Source organism: Solanum verrucosum, unplaced genomic scaffold (assembly GCF_900185275.1).
Source record: "Solanum verrucosum unplaced genomic scaffold, falcon-dt-bn FXZP01000258.1, whole genome shotgun sequence".
In the NCBI taxonomy this organism is placed as follows: domain Eukaryota; kingdom Viridiplantae; phylum Streptophyta; class Magnoliopsida; order Solanales; family Solanaceae; genus Solanum; species Solanum verrucosum.
The window spans coordinates 1,406,268-1,429,825 of NW_026019974.1; positions in this window are offsets into that span (position 1 = coordinate 1,406,268).

Consider the following 23,558-nt stretch of genomic DNA (forward strand, 5'->3'; position numbering starts at 1 on the left):
ATTAATCATGATAAATACTTGGCGGTGTTAATTCGGAGTGAAAAGTTATAGGTGGTGACGTCAAAATGAATGGTGCGGCAAACACCAGTAAAGAAGCAAATAATGCCATTGATGTATAGGGGTCTGACCAAGAACCATAAAATGATACACCCAAAGAGGTTGATGAAATTCTAAGACAACTCATCACCAAGAAATTGAAAACATCATATGAGGGGCCTGCTTCTTCCTCGAAACCTACAGAACTGTTGCCCAAAATCAACCCACCATTCCCTGAAAGACTAAAAAAAAAGGGGATGAAGATGCAAAGTTTCAAAAGTTTCTATTTTTTTTCAAGTCTCTGTCGATAAATCTTTCTTTAGTGGAAGCATTGTTAGAAATATCGGGCTATGCAAAGTTCATGAAAGAATTTGTCACCTAGAAGAGGAGTATGGATTTTGAAACTTTTGAGGTGTCTCATAGTTGTAGTGACATCATGACAAGCAATGTGGTTATCAAAAAAGCTAATCCGAGAGCATTTACTATTCCATGCACTATTGGGATGCTTCTATTTGCCACAGTGTTGGGTGATTTGGGGCAAGTGTTAACTTAATGTCATAAGCCATTTTCAAACAACTTGGGTTGGGTGAACATAAGTCTACAACAATGCATCTTCTCATGGCCGATCGATCTATTAAACATCCCATTGGCATAGTTTATTATATTTTGGTGAAAGTGGATAAGTTTATAATTTTAGCCGGTTTTGTTATTTTGGACTGCAAGATTGACGTTGAGGTACCTATTATCTTAGATAGACTGTTCTTGGCTACCGGTAGAGCCCTTATGGATGTCGAAAGTGGTGATTTCAAATATCGGGTAAATGATGAGGGGGTTACTTTCTATGTGTGCAAATCCATGAAGCAACCTAGTGACATTCATGTGGTCTCAACCATCGATGTGATTGATTAAGCAGTGGCTAGTGTGAGGGAAGTGTTTTGTGTGGGTGAGCGTTGGGCTGCCGTCCTTTCGAATTATGATGAGGAAGAAATTCAGGATTATAATAAAGTGGTGGCTGCTCTATCTGGTTTAGGTTCTCATTTTAAAAATCCATTGAAGCTTGACATCGATCTAAAAAATGGGGAAAGTCCCCCAGCTAAACCGTCCATCGAAGCTTGAGGTGAAGGTTCTCCTATCCCATCTTCAGTACGTAATTTTAGAGCAAACAAAACCTCGCCTGTCATCATTTCTGCAGATCTACTTGAATGGCAAGTAAAACTACTTGTCAATGTTTTGAAACGATACATTAAAGCCATCGGATAGACAATTGTTGATATTGTGGGGTCCCCCCCCCCTCCCAGAATTTGCACTCATAAAATCCAATTAGATAGTGAGTGTAAACCAAGCGTTGAACACCAAAGGAGGCTCAACCCACTGATGCAAGAAGTGGTGAAAAAAGAAATCATAAAGTGGCTCGATGCAGGTGTGGTATACCCCATTGCGGATAGCAAACGGGTGAGTCTCGTGCAATGTGTACCAAAGAAAGGAGGCATCACGGTAGTTCCAAATGTAAAAGGAGAACTTGTGCCTATGAGCCGGTTACCGGGTGGCGTGTATGCATGGACTGAGAAAGACCATTTTCCTGTGTCATTTATGGACCAAATGCTTGATGGGCTCGCGAGGCGTGGATGATATTGAATTTTAGATGGTTTTTTTTTGGGTACAACAAGATCTATATTGCACCGGAAGATCAAGAAAAAAGCTTTTACATGTCTCTATGGAACATTTTCTTTCAAAAGAATGCCTTTTGGGTTGTGCAATGCCCCAACAACATTCCAATGATGTATGCTTTCTATTTTTGCCGATATGGTTTAAGACTCAATGGAGGTCTTTATGGATGATTTTTTTGTTGTTGGTAATTCATTTTAAGCATGTCTTGAACACCTTGGGAAGGTACTACAAAGATACGTTGAAACCAATCTTGTTCTAAATTGGGAGAAGTGCCATTTCATGGTCAATGAGAGTTTAGATAGAACATCTGAAATTGAAAGACTCTCAAAATTGTCTATCTATGAAGCATCTACTATACAATGATAAGTGTTGGGACATGACTCATGTATCCTCAAATGAACTACTACTAGCAACTCATAACAATAGAGTCCTTCGGAAGCGAAGAAACCTTACTAGAAAGTTTCTTCTTTTTCTTCTAGTTGTAATTTTTCTTTAAATTTAATTATCTCATTTGTTAATTTCATTTTTTGTTCTTTTTCTTTTGTTTTATTTCATACATTTCTTTTAATATTGCTAGCTCTTTTTCCAGTTCTATTATTTTGGTATTTTTTACTTCTTCTAATTGTTGTACTTCCTTTTTTGCTTGTTGTTTTATTTTTTCAATTTCTATTTTTCTATCTATTTCTTCATTTTCTTTTGTTATTCTTATCATAGCAGTTAAACTATCTTCTAGTTTTATCATTTCTTTCTCTAACATTAAACTTATATTGTAAGAATGTTATTGCAGATTACTTATCAAGACAAAGCTACTCAGACTGAGAACGAAAATACAATGGAAGATATACTCAAAGCCATAACTACACTTTGTATAAAAGTGGACAGTATGGACAACGAGATACAAAAGCTAAAGACTAATGAAGATAATCTGAAATCTAAAGCTAGTCAGCAGCATGACTATAAAAATGCGGAGCTACGTCGATCGGAAGACGGAAAAAACCCAAAGCTAAAAGGAGACGATGGGAAACTCCTTAAAACCCATAACATTTGTTTAAATATAGCTGCAGGTACAAGCAAACAAGTTAGTGATAAACAACATAAAAATGCTAACTTAAACCAGCTATTCGAAAAATCATTTACCCAAAGGACACCTAGGCATATGTCCATAGAACCATAAACATCTACATACGCAGATAGTTTGCAAAACCAAAATGAGAAAAAGACATATAACTAAATCAGACGAACCTATATTGAAAATGTTTATTAGGGGAGAGAGTGTTTTCAAGAAAATGATACCATGTTTCGAAGCGAAACTGGTAGTTAGTGAATTCATGAGAGTGATAGTGTGGTAGATAGTAGTGTGGTAGGTGAGTAATTTATTTTTAAGATTTTATTATAATATCTTTTTACTAAGTGTCTTAATCTTGATATCTCTTTAATATTATTTTTTTGTAGTGCTAAATTCATAGTAATATGTAATAATATTTATAGTAATATTCTTTCGATAGTTGTTTTAATCTGAATATTTCTTTAATATTATTTATGATATATTCTAGATATAACATATCTTCAGTTCTTTGGTACATATATAAATTTTCCTCCATTAATTTTTCTAATAGTTTTATATCTTCCATAGATTTTATCCAATATTGTAAATATTTGTAGTTCATTTTAATCTGAATTTATTTCTAAATTAGCTATGCTATCTGAAATATCTGATTGGATTTCAGGTTTCTCCATATTAACTTTTAAGTATTTTTATAACTTAGGGGAGAGACTATTTTCAAGAAAATGTTTATTACGTTAGGCATTGCCTACCTTTCATTTACATATATCCTCCCTTATATAGAGAAGAATTCTCACTTACTACACTTACAATAATCTACCTATATAATAATGTGCCTAATAATATAGTATGACACACCATACCTACTATTTATGACACACCATACACTTGTCCACTTAATAAATTACACCCCCTACCATCCCTTACACATGCCCATTTCTTATAATGACACACATTATGACACATTACTATTCACACCATACTTTATTGACTATTTTACAAGACAAATAATTTTACTTTTATCTCATCTTTTTATTTTGTCCGCATCTCATCTTCATCATCTTATCTTCTGCTTCCATCTTTATCTCTTTATTCCAGCTGGACGTCTGGGATTATATTATCTTCTCCGTTACATTTTGAACATATATGGTCAGGGTATTTGTGACCAATTAGCTTGCAATATCAGGTTAATAATTCTGCCAAAATAAATCCTTCTTTCAGTGCTCGTGTCGTTGGTCGTTCTTCTGGCTTAAGTAGTGATAAAATCCATCTTTGGACTTCATCCATATTTGTTTTCCTTAGCTCCCTTGAATTGGAATAAATCATTAGCTGGTCTCTTGCATAGTAGCTTCATATAGCGTTTCCGTTTAAATAGTTATTTGCTAGCTCTTGTATAATCGTTGATATACCAATTATCCTTTTGTTGGCATAAAAACTCGGTATCTCTATTTTGCATATCTCTTCTTGTTGTCTGATATCCTCGGGTATAATCATATCTTTAGTTAATCCTATCTTGATAACCTGTATTGGAGGTTTTATTTCCTCGTATAATATCTCCGCTGGTGCTGTATAGAATTTTATATAAAATAAATTTCCTTTCGTAACTCTTTTGTATGTGACGAATGCTTTGTGTAGTTCTGGTATTCCACTAACTTCTTCTCTGTCATATGTGTATACGGTATTTAACAATCCGTAGTTGTAACATGTTCTAACTAAATTAGCGTTATTTTTCGGTTGTGCAATTAACTTATTATATCCTTGTAACTTTTGTGTCAAATAATCCTGGTTTGGTTCTTTTGTAGTTGACCTGGGGTTGCGGTTTAAATAGGTTTGGATTTTGTGGATATTTTCAATATAGGTTCGTGTGATATAGTTATATGTTTTTTTCTCATTTTGGTTTTGCAAACTATCTGCGTATGTATATTTTTGTGGTTCTATGGACATATGCCTAGGTGTCCTTTGGGTAAATGATTTTTCAAATAGCTGGTTTAAGTTAGCATTTTTATGTTGTTTATCACTAACTTGTTTGTTTGTACCTGCAGCTATATTTAAACAAATGTTATGGGTTTTAAGGAGTTTCCCATCGCCTCCTTTTAGCTCTGGGTTTTTTCCATCTTCCGAACGATGTAGCTTCGCATTTTTATAGTCATGCTGCTAACTAGCTTTAGACTTCAGATTATCTTCATTAGTCTTTAGCTTTTGTATCTCGTTGTCCATACTGTCCACTTTTATACAAAGTGTAGTTATGGCTTTGAGTATCTCTTCCATTGTATTTTCGTTCTCAGTCTGAGTAGCTTTGTCTTGATAAGTAATCTGCAATAACATTCTTATAAGTTTTTATTACTTCAATTGTAAATGTGAAATTTAATATATTTAATACCAATCTCCTTATTTCTTTTGTTGTTACCGAATCTTGTATTTTTCTTGTTAGCCACCATTTTACTTGTGTATTATCTGTTCTTATAATAAATTTGTTATATACAGTATATGGTTCAAATGATAATAAACACTTATATACTGAATATAATTCTTTTCTATTTATTTCCCATTTTATTTCTGTATTATTAAATGTTCCTGAATAATACCTGCAATGATGTTCTATCGTAGTGTCATCATACCTGTATTTTAATATTCCTCCATAACTTTTTTCACTCGCATCTGATTCTATTATATAAGTAAATTTTTTGTTTTCATCTGGAAAGTATAGTTTAGGTAAGTTTTTACATAATAATTTTACCTTTTGTATTTGTATTTGGTCTTTTTTATCAAACTGATATTCTATATCTTTCTTTAACTTTTGTTGTAATGGTTTTAAATTCTCTGTTAATTTTGGTATGTATTCTCTTACTTGATTTACTAGTCCTAAGAATGATTGTAATTTCTTTTTTGTGTCTAGTTGTTCATTTGAGTTAATTATTTTTTGTACTATATGTGTTTGCATTTTTATTCCGTTTTTATCAATTTGTATTCCTAAGAATTATATTTGATTTTTCATTATATCAGCTTTCTTTTTACTTAGACTTATACCTAAATATTCTATGATGTATAATTTTTTCTAATAATCTTATATGTTCATCTTGTGTTTTGGAATATAATAATATATCATCAATGATGTGGTTTTATATCTTCTTCCATTGATTTTTGTGAGGTTTTATCTATTCTCCTTGAGGTACTCATTTTTTATGATATTTGGGGTATCTCATTGTTTATTCTTTTCGATGTGCTTAGTCTTTCTTTTACTATTTCTAAATCCTCTTCTATATCAATTTCATTATAACTATAATCATTTTTATTTATGACTGTAACTATTCTTTCAAAGGGATCTTCTATTTTTATTTTATCTATTTTACTTTTTGCTGTTATTTTATGTTTTGTTGTTAGAACATATAAGTTTTTACATCTAGCTGTAAATATTTTACTTCCTGGGGCTAGTTCTATCCCTGACATTCGCCAGTATAATACTAGTGATTTATCTATATTTCTGTCATTTATTGCTACTGAGTAGTTAGCACGTATTATAAATTTAATTTTTTGGTATATGAGGTTACATCTTACTGCACTTATTATACTTTTTTCTATGGGTTGTATAATTCTATCATTCGCTAAGTATATTTCTATGGGTGTATCTATTCCTTCTCTAAAACATGTTTTTATTAATATTTCTGTTCCTCCTAAATGTACATATTTAATTGGATTTTTAGCCTTAATATCTTGTATTTCTTTATTTATTATTCGTTTATTTATTATTGGTATTTTGGCCTTTCCTTTAGTGTATTTGCAATCTATGATATGTTCTCTTTGACTTACTACATAATATTCTTCTTTTTATCATTTAAACCAGTTTTTTATTGTTGGTATTTCGAATATTTTTGCTACGCTTAGGTCTAATTCTTTTCCTTTTATTTGCTCAAATATGTTATTATCAAATATTATCTTTTGTTCTGTCGATTCTTCATCTTGATATTTTTCTTTAGTTATTATTTAATTTGTATATCTTTTTCAGTCATTGATATCGTATTCATTATCCGATTCTATTACTAGATTATTTTCCATTTCATTTTCCGACAATTCATATATACTATCATTGTTTTCTAATTCATAATCTACATATTCTATTTGTGTATATTTTTCATTGTCTATTATTATTTCTGATATTTGTTTTTTCTTCGGATTTTTAGGTAATTTACATTCTCTAGCTATATGTCCTAATTTTCCACAATTATAACAAGTACATTCCGTTAGTTTTCTTTTTGGTCTATATGGTCTTTTGGTTTTATAGTTTTTTACATAGTATCTTCTTCTTGGTTTTTTATATTTGTATTTTGATCTATATTTTTTGTTATATTTCTTTTTATTTTTATAATACCTATCCGTACAACCAAATTGAGATGCTGTTTTATTTTTGCAACATGCCAAGTTTTTTACTAATATTTTTTCCATTTTTGTTTCTTCTTTATGTTTTTCACATAGTTCCATAAACCATCGTTGTAAGAATTTTATTCTAGCTCCTAAGGTATCTGTTAATCCTGCTTCATTCCAGCTTTTTATTACTTTTGAATTAAAAGGTTCCGGTAATTTTGTAAAATATAATTTTATTATTTCTTTACTTTCGTCTATGTTATATGTTCCTTTATAATAGTATTCTCTAAATGCACATGTATATTCATCTATATAACACATGTTACATATTGCTAATTTTGTCATTAGATTCCGGTTTGTGATTTTTTCTTTATTTTGTTCATCTACTTCTGTTGTCATACTACTAAATTCATTTCTTATAACTATTTCGTATTTATATAATATTTCCATAGTTGTAGTAGCTATGTCACCATCAAATTTTTTGTTACTTCTTAGAGTTTGTAAACTTTCATCTAATAAATTTTGTAGTCATAATTTTACTGTTCCTATAAGTGTTCTTTCTATATATCCTGGTGTCTTTGCTATTACTATCTTGTTATCTATTAATTGTTTTGATATATATTCTATCCATAATTGGATTGTTTTATTTATATCTGCTACACAGTCTAAATCTAAAAAATCATGTTGTCCAGTTATTGGTTTAGGCGTCCATTTTTTATTTAATCTTTTATCCCATGTAGTTTTTTCTTTATCATATTGTTCATAATTTTTATTATAATATTTTGGATTAAAATTTTTTGAGTTTTTTACTCCTGATGTGCTAGGTTTTTCGTCCATGTCTACGTCTTCTGTATTTACTTCTAAATTCTTTGTATTATCTATGTTTGCTAAAAGTTTCGTATATGTTTCTCTTATTTCGGGTAGATTATCATTTTCTTCTTTTTCTTCTAGTTGCAATTTTTCTTTAAATTTAATTATCTCATTTGTTAATTTCGTTTTTTGTTCTTTTTCTTTTTGTTTTATTTAATACATTTCTTTTAATATTGCTAGCTCTTTTTCTACTTCTATTATTTTGGTATTTTTTACTTCTTCTAATTGTTGTACTTCCTTTTTTGCTTGTTGTTTTATTTTTTCAATTTCTGTTTTTCTATCTATTTCTTCATTTTCTTTTGTTATTCTTATCATAGCAGTTAAACTATCTTCTAGTTTTATCGTTTCTTTCTCTAACATTAAACTTATATTGTCACCTATTTTCTCATACCTTCTTCCTAGATTAGAAAATATTATCCTTATTTTTAATCCGTCATAATTTTCATATGTTTTTTCATCTATTGCGTATTCTTCTTTATTCATTTATAAATTATGTTGTAGTTTATATTCTAAGTTATTTATTTGTATTTCTAGTTATAAAATAGCCTTTCTTTGTGCTATTATAGATTTGTGACAAATTCCTGCGAATATATTATTGTTAAGTCTATTTTGCCTATGTTCTAATTCTTGTCATTTTGCTATAATTATTTCATTAAGTTTTTGTCTATAGTCGCTATTCTTGTTATTCATTGTATTTTTAAGTATTGAATATATTTATATTCTATTTTAGATATATTATCTATTAATTGATTTAATTTTTCGTTATCAGTCTTTGTGGTATTAAGTTGTTTATATTCCAGATATAATTTATTTAATTTTCTTCTTATTTTTCTTAACTTTCTACTCGTATGTTTCTTACCATGTTTCTTATTATCCATAGCTTTGATACCATTTTTCGAAGCGCAACTGGTAGTTAGTGAATTCACGAAAGTGATAGTGTGGTAGATGGTAGTGTGGTAGGTGAGTAACTTATTTTTAAGATTTTATTATAATATCTTTTTACTAAGTGTCTTAATCTTGATATCTCTTTAATATTATTTTTTGGTAGTGCTAAATTCATAGTAATATGTAATAATATTTATTGTAATACTCTTCCGATAGTTGTTTTAATCTGAATATTTCTTTAATATTATTTATGATATATTCTAGATATAACATATCTTCGGTTTTTTGGTATATATATAAATTTTCCTCCATTAATTTTTCTAATAGTTTTATATCTTCCATAGATTTTATCCAATATTGTAAATATTTGTAGTTCATTTTAATCTGAATTTATTTCTAAATCATACCATTCTATTCTTTCGAAGTCTAAATCATGTAGGTCTATTTCATACCATTCTTGATTTAATATATCTTCTGATTCGTAATCATTAAATATTTTTTCCCATATTATTCTTCTTAATTCGATTATTTCTATATTTTTAAGTACATATAAGATTAAAGTTTTGTAGTTTTTTATCATTTCATCATGCATGTATGTAGTCATGTTCTTTATTATGCGAGGTTTTTCAATTATTCATTCCTATCATATTCATAATCGATTAAGTTCATATTAGATTATTATGAACTAGATTATCTGTTTATCATGTTTTCCTGTCACTACTAGCATCGTACTTTAGCGGATACTTCCTTCTTATCAGCGCCTCAACTCTGTTTACTCCCCTAAACGGCTTTCTCGCGTACCAGTTTCAACATTAGGATGACATAGTATAGAAGTTTTCTCCCTGTTTCCAGTGTGCTAATAAACTAGAAATCATGATTCAAATAATTCTTATACATAATAACTAACATAAATTTATTCAATCATATATATGATATTCAGGAATATATGAAATTAGTACCGCATATTTTTTGAACAATATACCTTTGCCTCTTGCTTAGCCATGCTATCTGAAATATCTGATTGGATTTCAGATTTCTCCATATTAACTTTTAAGTATTTTTATAACTTAGGGGAGAGACTGTTTTCAAGAAAATGTTTATTACGTTAGGCATTTTCTTGTTGAGGATCCTAAGAACATGTATCTGCATCATTAAAAGACGCAGGTTGAATGACATCAGTATATTGAATGTACGAATATGTAATATAGATGAATAACAAATAACTGAATGAAAGGACTACAATAGATATCGATATATACCCAACTAAATGTAAAGAAATAAAGTAGTAAAATCATTAAGACTTTAAAAAATACTTACTCATCTTTGAGCTCAACATACTAAGTGATATAATAAAAATACACTTTTTAATCCTATTTGAGAGATTCTCTAACCGACAACCATCACTATGAGCTACGTGATGATACAGTGTCTCACCCACGGTGCAAGAACTGTCCTATACCGTGCCAGGGCAAAAAACCTCTCAACTAAGTGGATCCACTAACCAATAAGGATTTATCTAAAAAGTATAAACCTTTACCCATATTGGCAAACATGGTTTACGAGGATTTTGAGTTGTCTAAACTCATCCCTATATCGATGCTCAATACTACTCCCAATAATATACTCATCCTCAAATGTATAAAAAAATATTGTTTCTCTATTTTGAGATAATTACTGAAAATAACCTCTAAAAGAGGTAAGTGCTCTGAAATATCTCTAAACTCATTAACTTATTTAGAAATCAATGTTTCTCTTTTCTCAATGTAAAAATTGATACATTTGGGAACACTTAGTTCCCTTATACTATAACTCAATTCATAATTGAAACTCATTCTCAAAATTATATCAAAAATCATATTGTAATCTGATCATTGATGACATGGGAAGTCATACTGCATAAACATTGATGACATATCTAGATACCATACTTCTTAAGAATTTATGGCATACTAAAGTGTCATATTAATCACATTTTAAAACTCTTTCTCAAAACTCATCTTTGTTTTCTCAAAAATCAGTTTAATACAATAATATTTGCTTTAAAATATTCTCAAAAATTATGACTCAAAATAGGGTTCATGCTGAAATATAGACATGAACAAATTAACTCAAGGATCTAAATAACAATATAAAAACTCAATACTCAGAAATCAAGAACTCGGTAATCAACTATACTATTGTCACGAACAAAAAAAGCACATGATGGCACTGGTCTTATCTCACCTAGACAAGTCAGCCTGAAACTCCAACCATTATGATGAAGTGCGTAAATAAACTATAAATAAAATTCTAATACTTTAGTATAATGCGGAAACTCATAATTGACTTAAATATACCCAATAATAAGGTTGTCACGTGTACAAGCCTCTAATGTATAATAGATTTGAAAGAAAATGTAAGTCTCAAATGATGTTGTCTCTAAAATAGAAAAAGATCATAAATTAAAGTAAGAAGGTTTGTTGAAATGACAAACAGCTACCTCACAAATCTCCACAAGAAGCCTCGAACAAGAAGAGAATAGAAAGTATCATGAAGATCTGGGCTAGTAACCTACAAAAATGTAGAAGCTAGGGGTGAGTACCAAACCACACGGTACTTAGCAAGTAAACTTCTATACACAAGCTAAGGTAATAGAATACAGGTACTCCTTACCACGCCAACCCAACCTTCACAACTGCAACCTGCATAAAACTAGCCCAACCTAACAATTCACAATTTACATAGCACACAACTTAACAACAACACTCTAACAATTACATATCCTCAACAACAAACTCAAAATTCATCAATCACAAGTTCCATAGAAAGGCGCTCTCAAGATCAGCAACACACAAGATCAAGTTAACCAATAATAAAGATGTGCAATGTGATAAAATGCAATGTCAAGTATAATGATACATGTCTAACCGACTGATACACACCTACTATATCTCAGTTCGGGACACATGAGGGAGATATATGTCCATGCATCCGTCGTGGTGTGCGACACGACCCTCGAAAATGAAATTCATCACGACGTGCGACACGTCTCTCGATAAAAGTATTCATCGCAGCGTGCGACACGTCCCTCGATAATAGTATCCATCGCAGCGTGCAACATGTCCCTTGATAATAGTATCTGAGTGGCTTTGGCGAGTATCGACCTTGCGTTTCTTCAGCTTTTTCACTTCATTTTGCTCGGTAATTTCCATGTCATGCTCTTTTACCTTTATTGGTGCAAATTAGCATTTTATCAGTAGTTTAGAGCATAAAATAGGCATCGAGAACACTAAAACTCGGAATATTGAGCCCTAAATGAGTTGAAATCCCCGGCTCATCAACATACCACAAGGAAATACACGATTCTATACACTTAACAAGGGCTTAGAAATGCACTTGCCTCAAATAATCAAACAATCTCTCCGGGATTGGATCCTTCCCTTTTCGTTGTGCTTCCAAATCAGTGCAATCTATACAAATAAATAACCACCATAATATTTCTAATCTAACCACACACATGTTAGTATATGTTTATCCTTGACCCAAAAACTCACCCAAATCGATAGTTAAGTTCCTAAATTTCAAGCCTAGAGTTAAGTCTCAATTTCTACAATATCGTAAATCTAATGGTATTTATATAGTATAATAAATCTACTATTTAATTACCTATATTAATATGGAAAAACTTGAAACATAATGTGAAAATCATAAAAAGAAAATCATAGTCAAAATCAAATACACTATCGACTAAGCATGGAAAGACCAAAAATGAGAATAAATAATATCAACAAGCCAACAACCTAACAGAACGTTGATTTCTCAACACTACAAAATTCATTAATTGTATTTTCCTAATCATTAAACAATCATTACTTAAGTATTAACCTCCAAATAAGTTCCACCACTATATTTGTCCCATTAGCCTTTAAACACCAAATTGTAAAAATTAAAAATCACCACTATATTCCTTCTCACCAACAAAATGTTACGTACTACCATTCCATTGTAATAATCTAACATAAGAGTATGTAAATCAAAGTTTGAAAAAAATAAAAACTTATTACCCGAAGCCTCATGCCTAGTTGCCGCAATTAGGTTATGCTATACTTAGAAGAATAATAACCCCCTTAACTTATTTTAATACATGGGCCAAGTGAAATAGGATATTATATAAATTATGGACTTGACCCATTAATCACAAATTAAATAAACTAATTATTTAAAAAATACCCATCAATTAAGTAACCATAGCTATCGAATAGTTCAAAATTTTCAAATCAACTTCATCGACTATTCAAACATGACTTGGGCAACTATCGGGAGGGTTAAATTTGAAATTTTGTGAAAGTTTCTAAAAATTACATTCTGCGTCTTACATTATCCACTCTCAAAAAACCATGTTCGTTCTCGAACAAAAGGAAGAATAACCGATGTAACCAAAAGCCTGAGGTATAATCTTTCCGGAACAATGTCCATCTCTCTTAGTGAGCTCCTCCTTAAGACCATTCCATCAAGATGGATTATTAAGAAATGAACTTTCGGATCAAAATTTGGCAGATCTACTAATCAGGAGTGAATACCCAGCCAGAAACTAACCCATGAACTCAATCTGAACCGAAACCCTCAAGACCATAACACAGCCATTAAGATAAATCTTTTCAATTAATCACGATGAAATTATGTATCAATATTGGTTACAACCAGAAGTGAACCTGAAGAAACCACCACACACTAATAATGTACAAACCATTATAGTTCTTATCACAATTCCCTTCTCACAACATAATCTTTCCACAAAATTAATTAAGTTATAAAACTATGATATTTAGACATCAGTTATTCATCAAAGGAGAATCAAACTTATCTAACCCAAAGAAGGAAATCATGGAGTAACCACCTTGCAAGCATACACCCCAGAATGCAGAACCTCTAACAACACTATCGGATAACCTAAACTCACTCTTAATGATAGCTCTTCTGTCAGTTCTCTTATGTAAGATCTTGCGTGTAGATATTCTGGTATACTTCAATTATCCCAAAAAATTACTAAATTTGCTATAACTGAAATGACCAAATTTGTCCAAGAATGCCACCCCACCAGGAGGACAATTACAGGATCGATACATCCGATCCACTACTAGGAATTCACTCATGGATATGGAAACATGAATGCATAAAAAGTGAATCAAACTTCAAATAATGTTCAGAACAAAGGAGGTAATCACATAAGAATGTACAGAAGCAAGGTAGAATAATACAAGATACTCCTTTCATAGTTCCCATGTCAAACATTTCCATTCATCTGACACCATCTCTTTATTTTTAGCCACCCACAATCAACTAGTATGATTCCCATTAAAACCTTACACTTACTTCATTTATTAAACCTCACATACTTCTCACTGTACTCCATTGAAGCCAACACTCTTAATACGAACCAACATCATAACTACACCTGTAGTTTACCTTACTCTCAAACCGAAACTAGTATCAAAGTCTTCTTAGCAAGCACATTATAGCCTCTAAGAATTTCAAACTATGGGTCCCTCTCTTTCCATTTCAGCGTTCCATGACATATACGGGTCTCACCCAAGGCCGATATCACTAATTCCAAATCTGATAGTACTTTCCCATCGAGATACAACTATTAAATCACTCCCACAGTCAAGTCCACACAAACTTTCACATACCATGTTCTACCATTTACACTTGTCATAGAGCTCATGCCAAAATTTAAGAAAATCATTGATCACCCAAATAAATATGTATACAATGAGCACATAATCTCTATTTACCATCAAGTGTCTATGTAACATATCACATCAGAGTAGTTTCAATCCCCTCGAAGTTCTCAATAACCATGTAGAATTGTAGGTCCACATTTGCATATTCATAAGTCACCCACCATATTTGAACAATCTAGCTCCATATAACAACGTAGAATCTACCATACATCATTGTTTGTCCATCTCTCTTAGTGAGCTCCTCCTTAAGACCATTCCATCAAGATGGATTATTAAGAAATGAACTTTCGGATCAAAATTTGGCAGATCTACTAATCAGGAGTGAATACCAAGCCAGAAACTAACCCATGAACTCAATCTGAACCGAAACCCTCAAGACCATAACACAGCCATTAAGATAAATCTTTTCAATTAATCACGATGAAATTATGTATCAATATTGGTTACAACCAGAAGTGAACCTGAAGAAACCACCACACACTAATAATGTACAAACCATTATAGTTCTTATCACAATTCCCTTCTCACAACATAATCTTTCCACAAAATTAATTAAGTTATAAAACTATGATATTTAGACATCAGTTATTCATCAAAGGAGAATCAAACTTATCTAACCCAAAGAAGGAAATCATGGAGTAACCACCTTGCAAGCATACACCCCAGAATGCAGAACCTCTAACAACACTATCGGATAACCTAAACTCACTCTTAATGATAGCTCTTCTGTCAGTTCTCTTATGTAAGATCTTGCGTGTAGATATTCTGGTATACTTCAATTATCCCAAAAAATTACTAAATTTGCTATAACTGAAATGACCAAATTTGTCCAAGGATGCCACCCCACCAGGAGGACAATTACAGGATCGATACATCCGATCCACTACTAGGAATTCACTCATGGATATGGAAACATGAATGCATAAAAAGTGAATCAAACTTCAAATAATGTTCAGAACAAAGGAGGTAATCACATAAGAATGTACAGAAGCAAGGTAGAATAATACAAGATACTCCTTTCATAGTTCCCATGTCAAACATTTCCATTCATCTGACACCATCTCTTTATTTTTAGCCACCCACAATCAACTAGTATGATTCCCATTAAAACCTTACACTTACTTCATTTATTAAACCTCACATACTTCTCACTGTACTCCATTGAAGCCAACACTCTTAATACGAACCAACATCATAACTACACCTGTAGTTTACCTTTCTCTCAAACCGAAACTAGTATCAAAGTCTTCTTAGCAAGCACATTATAGCCTCTAAGAATTTCAAACTATGGGTCCCTCTCTTTCCATTTCAGCGTTCCATGACATATACGGGTCTCACCCAAGGCCGATATCACTAATTCCAAATCTGATAGTACTTTCCCATCGAGATACAACTATTAAATCACTCCCACAGTCAAGTCCACACAAACTTTCACATACCATGTTCTACCATTTACACTTGTCATAGAGCTCATGCCAAAATTTAAGAAAATCATTGATCACCCAAATAAATATGTATACAATGAGCACATAATCTCTATTTACCATCAAGTGTCTATGTAACATATCACATCAGAGTAGTTTCAATCCCCTCGAAGTTCTCAATAACCATGTAGAATTGTAGGTCCACATTTGCATATTCATAAGTCACCCACCATATTTGAACAATCTAGCTCCATATAACAACGTAGAATCTACCATACATCATTGTTTGTCACCCAATCAAAACTCAATCTTTATAAAATTCATTGATAAACCTCTAAAATGTCTTTACCGAACCAGTGGTCATATCCAAACTCAAAGGCAAAAATTCTTACAACCTTAAACTCCGAACCTAGGGTTTATACGAGAGGTTGTATTCCTTCACATTTCTTAAACTCTTCCCATGACGCAAATTCCAATTACATTGAACTCTTCAATATACCAGAATTTTGTTTCTTTCGCTGAATTACTTACAAATTGTATCCTTTAACCAATAATCCATGAAATTTTACCTATACTCTAATCCAAAACTTTAAGTGAAACCCATCCTTAGGTCCTTCAACAATTAAAATTGGTAAACTCTACGATCTAAAACATGCACAAGTCCTTCCAATTGTTCAATACACCACACAATTAATTATTATTACTTTTTAGCTTACCAATTCATTCCTTGACTAAACCTAATATCGCAAATGTAGGCTTACAATGAAGAATTTAAATTTTGATTCCAGCCATGTGACCTAATTTTCTTATCTATCAATATTAGCTCATATCTTGATGATTTTATGAAATTGCATAACTTAAGTTATCCTTGATCGCCTATCCATCAATCTTATTGTATTCATCATTAGAATCTAAACTTTACCATATGACCAACACGAAATCATAAGAGAACTTATCACCACCCTCAAGCCGAACATATGTAGACTTCTTCCTCAAATCTTATCTGATAGTTTTAAACTCATATTAATGACACGTAACACTATCACCATAACCATAGAAATACATATGGAACCACGTGTCTCTGAACCCAACTCTCAATTCTCTGAAGATATATCTTTGGCCCTTTCAATCTAAGTAAATATCCTTGTTATCGCCTCTTTCAGAAGGCTAAATTACATCCCATTAATTCTTTTCATTTGTGACTCTAGTTCATTTGAATTCTATTCAAGCGGTGTCTCAACACCTCCTACCACTTTTCATGAAACCACGCTACTCACAAATAGTAGAAACCACAACCTCAGATATTCGCAAGTCGTTATTACAATACAAAAAATTGTTTGACCAACAATCCTTAACATATAGTTGCATCTCAAACACAATCCATCTCAAACTCTTATTACCATCCTTCTCAGTTAGCCCTTGCCATCACCACGAAGTCAACCTTGTCATTGACATAACACCTTAACACATCTATACCAACCAAATCCAAAGACTCACTCAATTTTATATGCATTTCTTGGTAAACCTTAATTTCCTTCATATAAGTATACTCGTTAGAAATTTTATTTACCCATAAGCTTTTCATGTCGTTATCAATCCACTCCCTTGGATATTACCATGAAATCACTAGGTTTCACTTAGAATCCTCAAAATACACCTCTTAATCTTACATGTTAGTATCGTAAAAAGATCTACCACTAAAATACTCCTTTTAAACATTGTTTTAACCCATGTGTTCATAAAAACAAACTTGTTGGTTTCTAAAATGTAAATGCAACATTAAATCTTATTATACGAGCATGTGATACACTGATAACTCCTTAAGTAGATAGTATTCGCACTTGACAATTGACATATTTGTTTCCATATAACACTACCACATCGTGAAAGTCTATTAGATCCACCACTAAAGCACATCATACATACTGCGAAGATAATACATAAATAACCCCACATTTCTACCCCTTAAGTAAGTGCAATACATTATCAAATTTGTTCAGCCTCTAGCCTAATGTGATATGCACCTTTTCATAGACCAAGTAGATAGCATGAGTAACACACTTCATAACTCTAACCAAGTAAGAATCGGTACCATCATTTTAGTCGTATCATGACACTCTTTGATATACAATTATTATATAAAACCGTAGTAGAGATTCTAACCTCAATTGGTGCAACATCATCCTCATCATTCATTAAGCAATCCATACATGTTATGACAACTTTACTAATTGTATTTTCCAAAGTTATAGTGTTCATTATTTTGTTGTCCCTTTATTCATTTAACTTTCTATTGTCGAACCACTATAGATATCGCATATACCACACAAGTACTATTCTTGATGCTGGGTAACTAACCCAAAAAAGATAACATTCTCATGAAGTCTGTCAGACCACTTTTCAACCTCATAATTCCAATATCCTCAAAATGCATCATTGAGCCATCACCTAACTGAACCCCTTCAAATTACTGAACATTTCCAATCTGAGTATACATCATTTTCATAAGTCTATCACTTTCACCTTAGTATAAGGTCTAACCTTAGATCTATACACGATACACCAACGACTCACATGAAGAACCACACGTGATTCATCACTATAATAGAGAGAGTGGAATGAAGCGATAGGAATCAAGTCACACCAAGGACGCACGATAGAGATTCAAAAAATGAAGATTTTTCGTAACAACCACTATAGCCTCTCAAAGATAAGTGTAGACTTCTCCGTACAGATCCTCGAGACTCTACTTAGACTCGACTTTAGTACACATAAAACCTATGAACCTGGGGCTCTTATACCATTTTCGCGACCTAAAAATTTATGTGATGGCACTCATCTCATCCCACCTAGACAACTCAGCCTAAAACTCAAACCATTATGATGAAGTACAGAAAAAAACTATAAGTCAAAGTCTGATACTTTAATATAATGCAGAAACTCATAATTGACTTAAATATACCTGAAAATCTTGTAGTCGAGTGTCCAAGCGTCTAATTTAATACAATAGATTTAAAAAAAACATATGTATCAAATGATGTTATCTGTAAAATAGAAAAAGATCATAAATATGAGTAAGAAGGTTTGCTGAGATGATAAACATCTACGTCACAAATCTCTAGAGGAACCCTTGGACACAAAGAGAATAGATAGTATAACGAAGATATGGGCTAGTAACCTACATAAATGTAAAAGCAAGGGTTGAGTATCAAATCACATGGTACTCAGCAAGTAAACTTCTAAACACAAGCTAAGGGAATAGTATATGGTTAGTCCTTAAACCCCAACCGAACCTCCACAACTACAACCTGAATAAAACCAACCCAACCTAATAATTCACATTTTACATAGCACACAACTCAATAACAATACTCTAACAATTACATATCCTAAACAACAAACTCAATATTCATTAATCACAAGTTCCACATAAAAGCGCTCACAAGATCAGCAACACATAAGATAAAGTTCACCAATGATTAAGATGTGCAATGTAATGTCAAGTATAATGATGGATGTTTAATATAATGATCCACACCTGTTGTCTCTTAGTTCGGGAACAATGGGGGACATCAGTCCATGCATCCGTCGGGTCGTGCGACACGATCCTCGATAATGAAATTCATCGCGGCGTGTGACACGTCCATCGATAATAGTATCTATCACAGCGTTCGACACCTCCCTCGATAATGATATTCATCACGGCGTGTGACACGTCCCTCGAAATGGTACATCCTCTTTAATTTCTTATTTTTCCTCAATTCACATAACATTTATCACAACCATGTATCTGAACCAATCCAAATGACTTGTTCACATAAATAATGAGGAGATGACCATTTACATAATAATGCACAATTCCCAATAACACAATCGTGATACAATATCAATAATGAGTCAATAAGTCTTTCAAACCTTTCTCAACACATCACACACCAAAAATTAATCACATTGCCTTTTATTACATCTTTTTCATCATTAGAATTATTCAATATGGATAAGTCAACCCATCACCAAGTCCCATTACTACCCAACACATATGATGACTCTTAACTACTCTTTATTAGATTCTAAGTGTAGGCGGTCACTAACAATTATAAACCCAACTAACAGTTGAGGTCGATCCCACGAGTGATACGGTAAAAAATTCAATTATGAAGTAAAATGATGTTCTAATCGTTTATAGAAATAGATGTTTTTGCAACAAATTAAGTAAATGACAAGCGGTTGACAATTAATGTCAAATTGGGGGATTTGAGTGAACAATTAACAACTACAAATAACTGGGAGTAAACAAGTAGAGAGGGATCCTTGGGAGTGTTATCAATTGAAGGCCAATTTTGCTAAATGGGTTATCATTATTTACTAGAAATTGTTGAATCTTAGTGTGTAGCCTAGGTTTTAGGTGAAATAGCTATTTCTCACTCAACTATGACAAATCAAATGAGTTCTCTTGAACCTCGACAAGCATAACACATGTATACAACCCAATATAACCTTAATCAATCTACCTTTTCAACCTAGATTAGTAGGATTGAATATAGACCCACTTTATCAATCTAAGTCCACAGTAACCCAATCACTACAACTATCAACAAATAGTGTTAACTCCAAAATGTATTTCTCAAGCAAGCTTAGAATGCTAGACTAGAGTTGTATTTGCAACTACAATTTATCAATTGAAACTCAACTATCAATTGAACCCACTTCAAATCAACAATAAAATCAGTAAATACTAACACACATAAGCTAATTGAAGCATTCAATTACATAATCACACCCCCAAGAATGGGTGTTTTAGCCACACAAAGTAAAGAGCTAGAAATTATTACCAACTATGTTTTCCACCGGCTTGGGCAACAATCCACAAGTCTTTAAAATTCTCAAATTGAATTCAAAATCAAATAAACCCTAAATATCTACTCAAAAAGTCAAAGAACAATGTTTAGAATGTTAGGGATCAAAAGCCTACGACAATGTGGGAACTATCAAAAACTCAAGAAGTCCTTTTTCCAACTTTTGAAAATTGCATTTATACGTTCCCAGAATTTTAGCTTTGGATTCATTCGGCGAAGTAAGTTGGGCTTCACCGACCAGGTTGGCGATGCGCCGAATGCTCCTTCCCATTGCCTTCTTGGCTTAGCCTTTCACCACTTCTTTTTTGTAACTTTAGGCGATCAAAGTTGCCATCACTGATCCATTCGATGCTTCGCCGAACCATCCATTCTCTCGCTGAGTTCGTTTGGTCTATGGGTTGGCCTGCTGTAACTATTGGCGAGCTGAAGAGACACTCGGTGACTCACCGAGTGGCTTTGGTGAGTACTAGCCTTGCTTTTATTTAGCTTTTTTGCTCCTTTTTACCCAGTAATGTCCATGCCTTGCTCTTTTGCCTTCATTGCTGCAAATTAGCATTTTAATATAAGTTTAGAGCATAAAATAGGCATTGACACTAAAACTCTAAATATTAAGCCCTATATAAGTCGAAATCCTCGACTTATCAACACCCCCAACTAAAATTTTTGCTTGTCCTCAAGTAAAACACAAGATCTATCAGGTCAACAAAGATGTCTACAAATAGTGCTACGCAAGACTCAACATGAATGCACACGAGGTTCAATGTACCCATTCAATATTCAACTATGCACTACAAGTTTCAAATTGCGACTATCCAACATCAAATAGAATTCAAGCTCACAATGCTTGCTTCAAATGCAAAATCAAGATCAACAAAAGTATAGAATGTCCTCACATCAAATATGATTCCATGCCCAAACAAAGCTCATCAAAATTAAAGAATTACGGAATCAACATCAATTCTCACACTATCAAAAATAAACACATGGATCATTCTACCCATAGGCTTGCCCGTATTTTCCAATAAACATGACATTAAGCTCAATCGAGATAACTATGGTCTTTCAAGGCTTGTTACGGGGCTGAGGGTAAAGGTATGATCATTTTGGCTCAGTGACTTCTACCTTCATGAAACATGGTTTCCACTTCACTTTTTCTCCTTTTCTTTCACTTTTTTTTATTTTCACAATACACCCTAAGTTCATTTAAGCATGATTCATCAGATACCCCCATTATATGGAGGGGTTCCATCTTTTTCAACACAATCTATTAAGGGTATATTTTTCACAAACTTCTTGACTTTCCTCATTTTTCAACACACCCCCAACTTTTTTGGCCTAAGGTTGTTATTCAAACGGACCAATGCTTCATGAAGGTTTTAGGTGATGGGGAAAGAGGTCAAATGTGTTCATGTTTCATCCAAAGAGAAGGTTAGGCTCAAATGGTGCCAAGCTAGGTTCACACTCTCACAAGGTGGTGACTAAGAGGTATAATAGCAAGTTAGTTCACTCACAAAAAATTGTGCCTAAGATCATCTCTATCATTCGCCTACATTAGTCGATTGGGCCAACGGGGAAAGTTCTAGGTATTACCAAGCACATATTGCTAAAACACACACATGGCATTCCACACAATCATCAATCAAGATTCTACAAATTTAGCTCATATGTAACTATCATCACAAGATTCATTTCAATAATCGGCTAGTCAAAATGAGATGCTAAGAGTTCACACATGACTTATGCAACTCAAATTTGCCTCATTGGAATTGCACAAACATATCGTTCAATCAAGAGCACTATTCAAGTCACTGGTATTGATCGCAACTGATACTCAAATATGCAAGAGAACAACAACATTCACAAAAAATCAAATGGTGAAATTTTCATTTGGATCAGAAACCAATATTCACATTAAAAACCAAAAAACCATAGTCACCAAAAGTAAGCATTCAGAACAAGATATCAAAAACCAATCATTCACAAAACACTAAAAGCAACCCAAAAGAGGAACGTCTGAAGATACCTCACCCCGCCAAACAAAGATAACCATTGTCCTCAATGCAATATAATACACAGTCTCAAAAATAGAACTAAAAGAGAGTCAAGATCCCCTGTCAGGCTAAGCCTAAGGTGAACTCTGTACATCTGAGACACTCTCAATCTGGGCATCAGGGCCCAACTCATCTCCATTATTTGCTCTACTGGAGCCAACCATCGATGTGTCCCGAAGAGAGGCCTCCATGGTTGTCTGTACCATCGCTCCCTATAGGTCCTCCATGTTATCATACACCGTTGCATCATGGGTGTCAAGCTCCTTATCATTAGCCTTGGGAGCATCAAACTTGGCATCATCATCGGCCATAGCAGCATCTCCGGCTGTAGTAGACGGAGGGATCTCAGAAATGGCTGGCAGTTCTGTACTCGGAACCTTGGAAAGGTCCAAAGAGATGAAAAAAATAGACAAATCTATAGATTTAAGCTCATCCACATCATGTCTTAAACTAGTAACATCCAAAAATTCTGCTTGGCGTCTACTCTGCTCACATGTCTCTACTCTCACCGTGAGGGCATCAAACGCTAGGACATGTGCGGTGATCAACTCCCGATGCTCTCTCAACTCAACTCGGATAGGAGATAAGGCAGCAACAGGGGCTCTCTCAATCAGTCTGGGACA